The 14,007-nt window shown below is 32.1% G+C and overlaps 1 non-coding gene across 1 annotated transcript; it reads left to right on the top strand.

Moving 5' to 3' along the window:
* The first annotated feature begins 13,469 nt into the window (after nucleotides 1–13,469).
* Nucleotides 13,470–13,576, top strand: LOC141670101 (small nucleolar RNA R71). The gene has a single exon (XR_012554348.1). It is a non-coding gene; the product is annotated as a small nucleolar RNA R71 (small nucleolar RNA).
* Nucleotides 13,577–14,007: the final 431 nt, after the last annotated feature.

Here is a 14,007-nt window from a genome sequence, read left to right as displayed (position 1 = left end):
ACTTGGTATAATTAACTATTATAATTAGTTGGGTTCTAGGTACATTTTAATACACTAGTTTAAATCTAAAGAGGTGTAGTTTATTACAAATTTTACGGTTCATTAGTTGAACATTTTTACAAGGAGATATAACTTTTTTAGTGAACGGTTACACGAAAAATTCTGATGCTGATATCTCACTCTTTACATAATTAACTGTTATAATTAATAAATTTATAGCCGATATTTAATATACCATTTGATAGCTAAGTAAGTTTAGTTTCTCAAAAAATTTACGGTTAAGGAATTGAACCTTTATACAAGGAGATGTAGCATTTTTTTATTTATGGTTACACGAAAAATTATGATGATGATAACTCCTACTTGTCATAATTAACTGTAATAATTGGTAAGGTTCTAGCTACACCATTTGAAAGCTATTGGGTGTAGTTTCTTAAAAAATTTATGTTTCATTAATTGAACCTTTCTACAGAGAGATTTACCCTTTTTAGTGAATTGTTTGCGCATAAATTCTAATAATAAAATTGTAATTTTTCACGTTATAAGTTTGTATAACGTATATATTAAGAAGATCCTTAAAGTGATAAGATTACTTTCTTTCTTTTTCACGTTATAAGAAATTCTGAAAGCTCTCTAATTTACTTTCTTGTTCACGTTATAAGGTTATAATAACGTTGGATGAGTTACATTTTGATAACCTCTAGAAATTTAATTGTGCTAACTCAGTCACTGGTAACAAGAAGATTCTGAAAATAATTGATGTTAATGTTCCAGAATTTGGAGGACAAACAAAGAACCAAAACTATAAGGTGGAGATTTTCAGTCAGTACCTTTGAAATAAATATTATTCAATATTTCAGTGATTTATTGTTTAGTACATAACTACTTGAATTAATCCAAACTAACCCAATTAGTAGGAAATGTTTTCAATGTAAGTAAAATTTATTTCCAGGTTCTTCGAGTATCAAGGAGAAAGAAAAAGATCATGTTGTTTTTTAGTTTTTAATATGCAAACTGCATCAATTATGTGACCTCCAAATAAGTAAATACATTGGTTCCATTATTTATTTTTCAGAGTTTATTGGGTTTGAGATTTACTGTATTTTGCAGTTGATTCAAATTGGTATAAATATTTCTGTTCTAAGAGCTTCCAACTGGGTTAACAACAGGCTCAAATGTATCAAATTTCTGAATCTTAAGTTGTATGATAGGTTTGTGCTATCTTCCTTATGATTTATTTTAAAATGAAATTTTCATATCGGATGTCAAACTTACTATTGTATTAGCTAAAAATTAAACATTAGTGTGATGTCAACCAAATATAGAATTTATTTTTAAGACTATTGTGTACAGTATCATCAATGACAAAACTGTGTGGTACTTCTTTAGATATTGCTTGCATCAGTTTTCAAAGGGATTCACATAACAGTATTAGTTAGAGTAGACTACTAAATGAGGGCAGATTACACATGATACCGCCATTGAGAGAAATGGATCATAATAACAAAGTGTTATTATGTGCAAAAAAGAATAAATAAGCATCAAATAATGTAGATCACAAGAAATTGTGAAAAACTCTTGGTAGAAATCAGAAATAATATTTTGAATATGCTAAAACCAAGATCCTAACAATTCCCAGGATGATGAATGTAGCAGTCTAGAAGTGGAATTACCTTGATATGTAAATCACAGAGTGAGGAAATTTCATATTCTTAGTTTCATTTAACTGTTATCGTGTCACTTGCTTTTTTTGTAGATGTTAGAATTTTATATCATTGTCACAAAACTTACTAACCACGAATTTGAGAGAGCACTGCTTCTACTTCTACACCAGGAAATTTCAAGTGGACAATTTTGAACTGAAAAAGCTTTTGTGCTCTTTTTTGTAATATTAAACAACATGCTTATAGTTGTTTACTCTTTTTGCAGAAAGATAACCAGACACCAAGACCATAAACTCATACCCATGATTAAAATTGTTAACTCTGTATGGTTTAAAACACAGAAATGTCAGTCTACAACCAGTACATACTAGGTATTTCTAAAAGTTTTAACAATAAATTTATATTATTGTTGAGAGTTACAAGGGTTGATATGGCTGAATTAATATGAAGGAAAAAGTCTCTTGATTATTGACACGGTTGGATTGTACTTACCTAAACTAAATCAATAATAATTTCTTATTTTAGTTTAATAATAGTTTAATTAACAGAATCAATACTCTTTTTGGAGGAACACATTAAAATTTGAAATTTGGAGAAAAGGTCAAGTAGGAAAGAATAAACTTCATGGATAGAAATAAGTAAATTTCTTTGATCATTACTCATAAACTAAAGTAGATAGCAAACTTGCTGAATAACTTTTCTTTTGTGTTTCTAATTATTAATGGGTTAAGATGCCAAACGGGCTGGTAAATAGGATTTTATAAACCAGAATAATTAACATTTGTATACATAATGCGTGCATCATGCGCAGCCTTCAGTGCTGCGGTAAACAACTACACCAGTTTTAATTGTATCATATCTACTACTTGACTTATTAATATTATTAATTTAATGTAGTAGTTAATTTTTAGTAAATCGCAGAAGTAATTAGTGGTCTCTTGTAGGAGCTGATGATCCATATCCACATGAGGAATGCATGCATATGGAGGATGTCATGTTGCAGTGGGTTTTATACGAGCATATGGTTTTTAACTTTGCAATATTTTTATTATGTTTAGATCTAATTATAAGTTTAAGTTGGTTTAGGTGGGAATTTAACTCTTATTCATCCTTTCCGTTTCTCTTTTTATAATAAACTAGACAAAATCAAAAGTACAGGTAGAAATATAGTTGCAATACTTTGAAATGTAATTATTTCATTTATTTAGTATGTTTCAACGAGAAAAATGAAATCCAGAAAAAGAAGTGATTGTTAAAAAATAGAACATAATTTATATTTAAGAAAATAGTTTATATTTAATCAGGGAGAACAAATTTATTTTATGCAGAACACACTTTTAGAGAAATTGTTTTTTGAGAACAAATTGCACAGTATAATTGAAAATTATATTTTATCATTTCTATATTTAAGATCAAATAATATTATATTATTTTTAATATAATTCATATTATAGTAATATCGAATAGTTGTTTACATTTATTAAACTATAAATAATGAAAATAATAAAATATATATATAAAAAAACGCATGAGTTAATTCTATTTTTTCTAGCAAAAATTTAAAATCATACGATATGCTAATAAAGAAATTTGGACAATACAACCCAAAAATTAATATTTAACTAAACATAATATTTTTAACCACTTACTATTAGTATTAATTTAAATACTAAGTTCACCCAATATTATTAATTATTCCCCTAACTAATATTAAATATACACTAACAAATAGTATTTGATGACCGCATTCCTTACATAATAATTTTGAGAATTTCCATTTCACCAAGAAATATTTGATGACATCAGGACCTTTATTTTCAACAAGTCATGCATAAAGTAATAAGATCTTTTAAATTTATTTTTGAAGATCATGTAAACTTTATATATTTTTAAAAAAAATTAGTAATGCCTTATGATGTTGATAATATTTGAGCTTCTTGTATTTCTTAATTTTTCCAAAAAATTCATTATCATTAGGAGATAAATAATATATTTGTATACTAAATTCACCTAATACTTTTAACGATTCATCAAATTAGTATTTTTTTATATACTAACAAATGGTTTGAAATTAAAAAAAAAATAATAAATAAATAACAAATTTTAAATTGGAATTCAAAATGATGTACTTCTGTTACGTGTTATTTAGATTTTAAATATTCATTTTGGTGTTCAATGAAATATATACAAAAATAATCGAACTAGCGATTTTTTTAAAATGATGATTATGTTACATTTTAGTGTTATAATTGTAATTCTACAATAAGCAAATTTTTTTATTGTGAAATATTTTATAAACGATAATTGTAAATTGAAGGCAATATGTCTTTTGAATGTCTGTTTATCAAAAGAAAAAAAATATACTTATTTGGGATTAAAATCCAGAAATTAACTTTAGATAATTATCTAAAGTTAAGTAAATTTTTAATACAAAATAAAAGTAGTTTTTTTATCGTAAGTAAGTCGCAGCCGCTACCCTTCAGGTGCGCACTGGGTAAACCCTAAGGGCTCATGCAATAGCCTACAAATTACGTGAACCAAGATAAACTATATTTAAGCGACAGACTCTGGCTAAGGAGGCAGACTCTTGGTCACAGATTCGAATCTCGCGGGAGGAGAATTTATGATTATGCCTCCTGAGCCAGAACATGTCGCTTAAATACGATTTATCTTGGTTCACGTGGTTTGCAGGCTATTACGTGAGCCCGTAGAGTTTACCCAGTATGCACCCGAAGGGTAGCGGCTGCGGGTTACATACGATAAAAAAAGGTTATGTTTGTAGTTTAGCGTGATAAAGGGTTACCTACGATAAAAAAAGTTATGTTTGTAGTTTAGCGTGATAAATTGTGGTTGTAGTTTAGTATGATAAGGACATTGTCTAATATTTTAGCAATTCAATAGATGTAAAACATTATTTTTTTATTTTTAATAAAACTTTTCCATTTTTGTCAAATTGTGAAATATAAAGAAATTGGAGGGATATCCAAAAACGAATGGTGTAAAGAAATGGATCGGACAAATGGAGTAAAAAAATTTATGAGAATTATTTTGTTGTTATAAATTTTTTAGATCTTATATTTTATTATTAATTTAAATAGTTAATTTAACTAAAAAGGATAATATTATTAATAAATTGTCGAAAACCAAACTAAAAAAGGAAGACCAAAACTTTCAATTTTTCGTCTATTATGTTATAATAGAGATTTAGTCATTAAAAATTTGCAGTTTAGAAATGTAAATTATTTTAGTTTATATTTTATAGTATTATTAGGGTTTAGGGCCTTTTGCCTAACCCTAATTTAAGTATGTCCACAATTTCGCATTTGAGTTGTAGCAATATATTTAGTTTTTTAAAAATATTGCTTTTAGAAATATTAATTTATTTGAATTATTTTTACTTTTTAAAAATATTAATTTTAGAAATATTTAATTTTGAAATTTATAGTTTACGATTTTTAACGGGTGGGCGTACATAAAAGATAGAAAAATTGATTGGAGCGAGAGTGTGTCGAGGAAGCTTAAAAAATTGGTGTATGTGGAGGAACCAAGAAATAATGGTTAAATTCCCATCTCTATTCATCACTAACATAATATTTTTCAACCGAATAGAATAATATATCTTAAAATAAAATGCGAGCCGGCGCCGAGAGGCGATGTCCAGTAACAGTCTTTGATAAAAAAATCAAATTGTTGTACGATTCAGAAATTACATTTGAAAAAATATATGATCTTATTAATTTTTTAAAAGTTATTTTTCAATAATTGAATTATATATTTCATTTGAACTGTCTCGTTCCCACAATGCTTCAAATCACAATTCTAAGGGACATCAAGTTACGTTAGGTTCGAGTAGCGTTATGAGGATTTTTTTCTTTCCTCGATCCCCGCCCTTAATGGGGTTTAAAAATTCCTAATTTGGGTTTTAGAAATATTTAGTTGTTAAAAATTGAATTTTAGATGTATAATTTTTTTTTAAACAAATAATATTTTATAAATTAAGCGGGGATGCTAATTCAAAATTTTTTGATATTTTAATTATTTTTATCATAGAGAACCCGCAGCCGCTACCCTTCGGGTGCGCACTGGGTAAACTTCACGGGCTCACGCAATTGCTAGCAAATTATTTAGGTTTTAGAATATCTAGAAAAAATGAATAAAATATAGAACAATTTAGGGTTGAGTGCTCAAAACCATAGAGCCTCTTAAGAGTAGATTCTAATTCAACCATTTTTAACATTTTAAGATTCTAAAATTTCCATTTGAATTTGAAAAATATTTAGTTTTGAAATTTTTTATTTTTGAAATAAATAATTTTTAATTAACATTTTATAATTTTTAACGATGTGTGTACATAAAAGATGGAAAACATGATTTGAGCAAGTGCGTAAGAAGGAACCAAAAAATGGGTGTGTAGAGAAATTCAAGAAAGAATTGATTCATTTCCCAATTTAAAGCAATAATTGGATAACCGATGCACGGGGGCAGTTAAATGACCATCATAATCGTCAAACACAATGCTCTTCCACCAAATAACATAATATATTTTAAAATAATGCGAGACGATGTCGAGAAACGACGTCAATAGGGCTGTCAAACGGATAATTCGGATACGGATATGCTTATATCTGTATCCGTAATCGTCGGATTCGAATACGGATAATATCCGCTTTGTTTCAGATACAGATTTTATTCGTTTTTTTTCGGATACGAATGCGGATATTTCAGACGGATATCAGATTTTTTGAATTTTTTCGATGCCCATATCGTATTGTCGATGATTTTAGAATATTTTTTACGATTAAACTCAAATGATATATTAATATATGTATACAATATGTGTACAGTCATGTAAAATTTGTATAAATGAATTATATAATGCATAAACACACACACACACTATAAATTAATAGAATAAATTTAAAATTATATGTAATTATATATTTATATAATTTATATATCATATATGTATTTGATTTCGGATTCGAATATCCCGGATTTAGATAGGAATTATATCCACATTATTTCGAATAAGGATAATATCCGCTTTATCTCGGATACGAATACAAATTTTTCAAACGAATATCGGATTTTTCAAATTTTTTTGACAACCCTAGACGTCGAGTAATGCTCTCTAATATCACAATTTGATAAAAAAATATCAAATATCAGTAAAATTTTGTATATATGATACTAAATTTTGTAAGAAAATATAAATTTTTATATCATCATAAATGATGATATATAAAAAATGAGGAATCATGTTTCCAAATTTTAAACATATGACTTTTCTTAAAAAAATTAAAACTTTTATGATTATACTATATAATTATAAAATTAAGACGTCAGTTAACAAACGATAATTATCGCATGTGTACCGCAGATGACTTTAAAATTAAAAAAATTGAATTAAAAGTTTGAGATGCATAAAAAAAAAATTATTACTGTATAAAATCTTGAATATTAATTACATATATTTTAAATACAATTCGATATATAAATTTAAATATAAGAAATATCATATTTTATATAGTCGTAATAAAAATATTTTCTTATTATAATTTTTTATATGAAATGCGAGACGGCGCCATTAGACGCCGTCGAGTAACATATATTAAAAAGTTACTTTGAGAAGTATGAAATGATATTATCTTAAGACTACGACGTGGATAAAATTGGAGTTAATCTTTTTATTACTTGATATTTGGTAAAGAAAACTTTTCAAAATATACGACTTTAAGAATATTAAAGATTTAGTATACTAAAGATTTGGAACCAGTGTTCTAAAAAGCGTTTTAAGCGGGCGACTAGGCGAAATCAGACTACTGAACGCACTGCTTTTGCACTAATCGGCATTTTATGTGTTTTTTCAATTAAGCGCCGGTTAATCGGCCATTAAGCGGGTTTGACCCGACTAATCAGTGTTGACCGATTTAAAATTTTTTAAAACTTTGTATACTTGATTTCTTTACTTTTTTTTTTCATTCTTTTCGTTGATTAATCATTGGGGAATTAGGGTTGATGGCTATCAACTATCAGTCTATCAAGCCGCCTCCACTTTTAACTTTCAAGCTTCTTTCAAGGTTAAATTCCTAATTTCTTCTCTATGTATATAATATATTATACTGATGTGCATACAACATAATAGATTAGATGTTGGTGGTATTGGAGGAACCGTAAAACCTTGTCCAAATACCACTCTGTTGGATAAATCCAGCTACAAGAATTTTGAAAGAATTTGACAAAGATAATTTCCGGTTACTTGGTGAAACAGATCATGACAAAGCCTCTAGAAATGATGATTTTAATAATCCAATATCCACTATATTTATGTTTATGATTTTGGTTGTCCAGACATTAATGTTTATATTTGAACTTTTGTCTTCAAATTATTAAAAACTTAATGAAAGTATGGATTGTCTTTTGATCTAAATTGTCAAAATTTTAGTTTGAAGGGGAAGATAGGTATAAAACTCGTAGCAACCACAACCTGTAAATATATAAATAGATAAATAATAATACATGTGCATATTTATAATACACTTAATGGTCCGTTTTAAAAACCGCTTAAGGGCCCGCTTAGCCGCTTAAGCGCTAAAAGATTTCCCACCGCTTGACACCGACTTGCGCTTTTTAGAACACTGTTTGGAACTGTTATACCGCTATTTTTTTATACTTGGTATAATCAAGATTCGATCACTTTATAATTAAAAAATTGAAGTGAAAAATTAAGTTGCTTAACAAAAGATGTTACTCCTAACAAAAATATTGGTCATTAATTATATATATATATTGAAGACATAAAAATAAATAAATAACAATAATAAGGATTTCTTATTTGTTTTAGTCGTAACTTTTTTATATATATGATAATATTTCTAAAATGCAATGTGAAACAGCGTCGTGAGGCAGTGTCAAATAAACATGTATTAAAAAATTAGGTCGAGTGTTAGGGCGAAAACACATGCTAAATTCACGCAAGTATACGCGTTCGTAAGTAGTATAAGATATAAATCAGATTCGTTCCCACAGAGACTGGTTTAGGTTAAGTTCAATTTATGCACCTATGCAACAATGTATGGTTATCGCTCAATGCTAAGACAAATAACAAATTGGGTTTTTATTAAACTAAGAGATTATACTAAATAACATTAACTAAGAGAATTGAAGTTGAATTACTATATATGACAAACATGGGATCCTAACTTCATTAAATACTTCATTCAATAGCCTTATTGTTCTTAACCTTAGCATGTGATGGTGATGACACTAATCAGATAACACGAAACTGATAAACGCCAACTTTCATTGTACGAGTACCATTCTACCAGACATCCACAAAAGAGATAGAAGCTGAATAGGCATCAATTATATTGAGACCCTATATGTCTATAGAATTTGACAACATAACGGTTTAAGCACAAGTTATCTATCTTGATTACATAGGGAAAGTAAAACGGTTAGAGTTACCTACGAATCATGTATAACAAATACATGAACCTATGCTAGCATGGCATGTTCTAAACCTCTATATTCACTGTCGCTTCAATAGAGATTAACACGCTATCTTATATGTTAGCTACGCACATAAGACGAATAAGCACAACCATACTAGGATATCAATCAATCTCCACACACCAAGATATCGAAACAATTTAACTATTGAAATTCATAAGTAAATCCGCTAGAACCCCATGACAACGATTAGTTCATAATCGAACTCATCGTCACCATGGGTTCCAATGAAAGCATGGTATAAAACAAGGTCTTAATAAACTAAATAATAATCAAAGTACGAATAAATGAGATCGAGGTTCAACAAGAACGAAAACGAGCATCCAAAGTTACAACTAATTCAAAGAATCACAAGTTGAAAACAAGATCTTCTTTTTCGGAGTTGTTCTGTGCTTCTAGGTCTTCTCTTTGGTATCCCAATCTTCCCGGATGATGAAAACCCTTTTTTAAGTATATATACGCCCCTAGTGGACATGGACCCTTAAAATCGTCAAATTCTACTCAAAAAAGGCTTTTTCAGCGAAATCAGCAACCAGTCGCGCCCTGAGCGGCCGCTCAGCTCTCCTGAGCGGGCGCTCAGCACTCTGAGCGGGCGCTCAGCTCTGCTGAGCGGGCGCTCAGCTACTGACTGGAAAAATATTCTGATGAATCTTGTTTTGACCATAACTTGAGTTCTACTCGTCAGAATTAGGCGATTCAATTGCCCACGCGAAGCTATTGAGATTCTCTACAACTTGATAATGGCCTTGGCTTCCAATTCTGATCACTTTTCATCATATTTCCTTTAAAAGCTCTTTTCTTCATTTATCTAATACCTGAAATGCAATAACACAAAAACACATCAAAATACCAACAACTTGAGTCCAAAACACGAATTTAAGCTTGTAATAAAGCGTTCCAAGTGGATATAAAATCCACTTATCACACCCCCAAACTTGAATCGATGTTTATCCTCAAGCATAAACAGACTCAAAACTACAAAACAAACCTCATGCATGAATGCAACTGTGTGAATGCAACTAAATGATAATACAATCGATCCCCTCAGAATAACCATAACCAAATGAATAAACCAATGCATCTAAGAATGCAATAACTTGAATCAGAGTTCGAATAAATCCCACAAACCAACTCACAAACCAGAAACGTGCGTGTGTGGATGCTTAACAGATATACTCTCGATACTAGATCAAAAACCATAACTTATCTATCATCGAAATAATTAAAAGTTTATAAACAGAATAGACAATAAACGCATTATGACTCACAACACCTCCTTTCTACTAGAGTTATACAAGGATTCACACTATTATTGAACACATAGCAAAGATGCTTATTTGATCGTGCAATGAATGAGGTCCCAAAAGACTTATACACTAATACCCATGTAGCGAGCGTTAGGTTAGCGGATCCCAGACTATAAAAGCCTTAGGTCACTAGGCACAAAGTCCCCTAAAACTTAATAACTCGAGTATTAAAGAGCTCACTCTTGATCAATTGTGCATAAACACATACTTTTTTTCTTTCTTTTTTTTCTCTTTTTTTTTCTTTTTTTTCAACAATTTTTGAATGAGTGCGTTTCGCTCCATCTCATTCAACCCTAGACTACTCATAAAAATATGAGCCGGCTACTAGCCATTTGACGCTTAGCCTTACAACAACTAGAAATGAAATCCAAGTTTTTCTCCAGATAAAAAAAATCAGTGTTTTTACGTCATTACGAGAATATCACAAATTCTAAATATAACCAAGTGATTAAATCTCAACAACAAACAAGTATGATCATGATCTAGATCAAAAGCAACCCTATAAGACTTTGTTAAAATATTTATTTCTGGCATGCAAATCAATTCATTAAGACTTAAACATCCCTCTATTCCTCATCACCACACTCAAATCAACATCAACTTATCAAATATCATAGTTCATCTTAAGGGATCATGCTAAATATGCATGCAAATGCAACTATATGAAATTACATAAAAATAAACAAATATGTCCTAAATGAACAATCATGCAAAAATATGAATGAACTACAACTAAACATGCAACATAAATCTATATGAATCTATATGGACACACACTGCTAATCCTTACATTATCACCCCCAAACTTAAAATTTTCAATATCCTCATTGAAGGTAATAATAAGGATTTCAGGCATACCTAGTCGTCGGAAAGATCACCCTCTTCGGGTGGAGGATCAGGTGGCCAATCAACCTCGCCACCAGTGTCTCGAACAACAGTACCGAAAGCATGTGTCAAATCTGCAGCAAAATGACGGTGAATGTCGTGCATGGCCTCCATACGCCTAGTTACTCGCCTGTACTGCTCATCACCAACACCAGTCCTATCAACTGCCTGCTGCACATGAGAAGAACCCTTTATAGGCACTGGAGGATCCGTTCGGCTACCCTCTACATCATCAAAGATATATCCCAACCCCTTGTCAGGGGGTGCACCTAAGAATGAATAACTCAAGTGATTTGGCCGTCGGTTGAGCTCAAGTATGGGAGCTTCTTGAGTAAATGGTTCAAAACGCTCCTGAGAAATTTTCAGCTCTGCTAACCCAAGAGAATCGAATGGCATATCCAACTTCTTCTCCCACGGAGGTGCATTCAAAACCTGCAGTTGCTCTACTCCTCCTTCATCTTCAAAAACTGAGTCGACCCGCTCTATTTTAAAGCACTCTTCTTTTTCTGTGGGTAACTTTATTGCCTTGAACACATTAAAAGTGACCTTTTGATCGTTAACCTTCATCGAAAGCTCTCCTTTTTGCACATCGATCATAGTTCGGCCTGTAGCCAAGAATGGTCTTCCCAAGATAATGGGAATCTTCATATCTTCCTCGAAATCAAGAATTACAAAGTCAGCAGGGAAGAAGAGTTTATCCACCTTGACCAAGACATCCTCCACTATACCTCGTGGATAAGCGATGGAACGGTCAGCTAGTTGCAATGACATGTATGTTGGTTTCGAATTAGGCAGACCAAGCTTCTTGAAGATAGATAAGGGCACCAGATTGATGCTAGCTCCTAAATCACATAAACACTTGTCGAACGACAAGTTTACGATGGTGCAAGGAATAGTGAAGCTTCCAGGATCTTTAAGCTTCGGAGGCAACTTCTGTTGCAGCACAGCACTGCATTCCTCCGTGAGAGCAACGGTCTCTAAGTCATCGAGATTCACTTTCCGAGAGAGAATACCTTTCATAAACCTCGCATAGCTAGGCATCTTTTCAAGAGCTTCAGCGAAAGGTATGTTGATATGAAGTTTCTTGAACACCTCCAGAAACTTAGCAAATTGCTTATCCAGCTTTTTCTTCTACAGCCTCTTAGGAAAAGGAGGTGGAGGATAGATCTGTTTCTCCCCTGTATTACTCTCAGGAGGAGTGTGTTCCACAGTAGTCTTCCTTGGTTCCACCTCTACTTCCTTCTGCACATCTTCTTCAGCCAAAACTTCAGATTCTGGAACTTGAGACTTTTCAGGCTCTTCATCTTGCTGAACTTGGAGGCTTGCGACCTTTCCAGACCTTAAGGTGATGGCCTTCACCTGTTCTTCAACTTCCCTCTTACCTGGATTTGTTTTTATATCACTAGGAAGCATTCCTGGTGGCCAATTCAATAAGGCATTAGCAATTTGCCCTATTTGGTTCTCCAGAGTCTTGATGGAAATAGCCTGGCTTTGGCATATAATAGCCTGGTTTTTGTACATAAGCCACAACTCCTCCAATTCAGATTTTTCATTCGAAGATAGACCTGCATCATGATTTTGTTGTTGAAAACCAGGAGGGTTGAATAGCTTATTTCCAAACTGCTGGAACGGCTGTTGCATCGCATTCTGATTGTTGCTCCAACTGAAGTTAGGATGATTCCAGTTGTCAGGATGATAAGTGTCTGGAACTGGTTGCTGCGATCTCTGAAAGTTGCTCACAAACTGAGCTGAGTCATTAAATATAGCGCATTGTTCCGTCGCATGCGAACCTGCACACAGCTCACAAACACTAATTATCTGCCTAACACCATAGTTAGCCAGAGAATCGATCTTCATAGACAACGCCTTTAGTTGAGCAGTGATAGCCATAGCTGTATCCACTTCAAGAACTCCTGCTACCTTGCCATGTGGATATCTCTGGGTTGGATACTGATATTCATTAGCAGCCATCAGTTCAATTAGATCATAAGCTTCCTTATAGCTCTTTGCCCATAATGCTCCGCCTGATGCTGCATGGAGCATGGGTCTGGACTGTGCTCCCAACCCATTGTAAAAACAAGTGATGATCATCCAATCAGGAATTCCATGATGAGGACACTTCCTAAGCATCTCCTTGTAGCGCTCCCAAGCTTCACTAAGCGATTCTCCCGTTTGCTGCGCAAATTGAGTAATAGCGTTTCTGATTGCAGCTGTCTTCGCCATAGGGAAGAATTTAGTAAGGAATTTCTGAGCAAGATCCTCCCAAGTAGTAATCGAACCAGCTGGTAGAGAGTGTAACCAGCTCTTAGCCTTGTCCCTTAGAGAGAATGGGAACCGTCTCATCTTCACAGCATCTTCAGAAACACCATTGAACCTGAAGGTGTCGCAGATCTCTATGAAATCCCTAATGTGTGTATTGGGATCTTCCGTTGGAGAACCCCCAAACTGGATTGAATTCTGCACCCATTGAATTATGCCAGGCTTGATCTCAAAGGTATTAGCTGTGATAGCTGGCCGGACAATGCTAGATCGAATGTCATTGATCTTGGGTTGAGAAAAATCCATCAAAGCTCGCGTTCGTGCTACTGGATCTCCCATTGTAATGAGTACCTGAAACACAAACAAGTAAACCGTGAAAG

Source organism: Apium graveolens, chromosome 6 (genome assembly GCF_009905375.1).
Source record: "Apium graveolens cultivar Ventura chromosome 6, ASM990537v1, whole genome shotgun sequence".
NCBI classification, from domain to species: Eukaryota; Viridiplantae; Streptophyta; class Magnoliopsida; order Apiales; family Apiaceae; genus Apium; species Apium graveolens.
The sequence above is the reverse complement of the archived record's forward strand: the minus strand, read 5'-3'. Positions and strand labels throughout refer to the sequence as shown.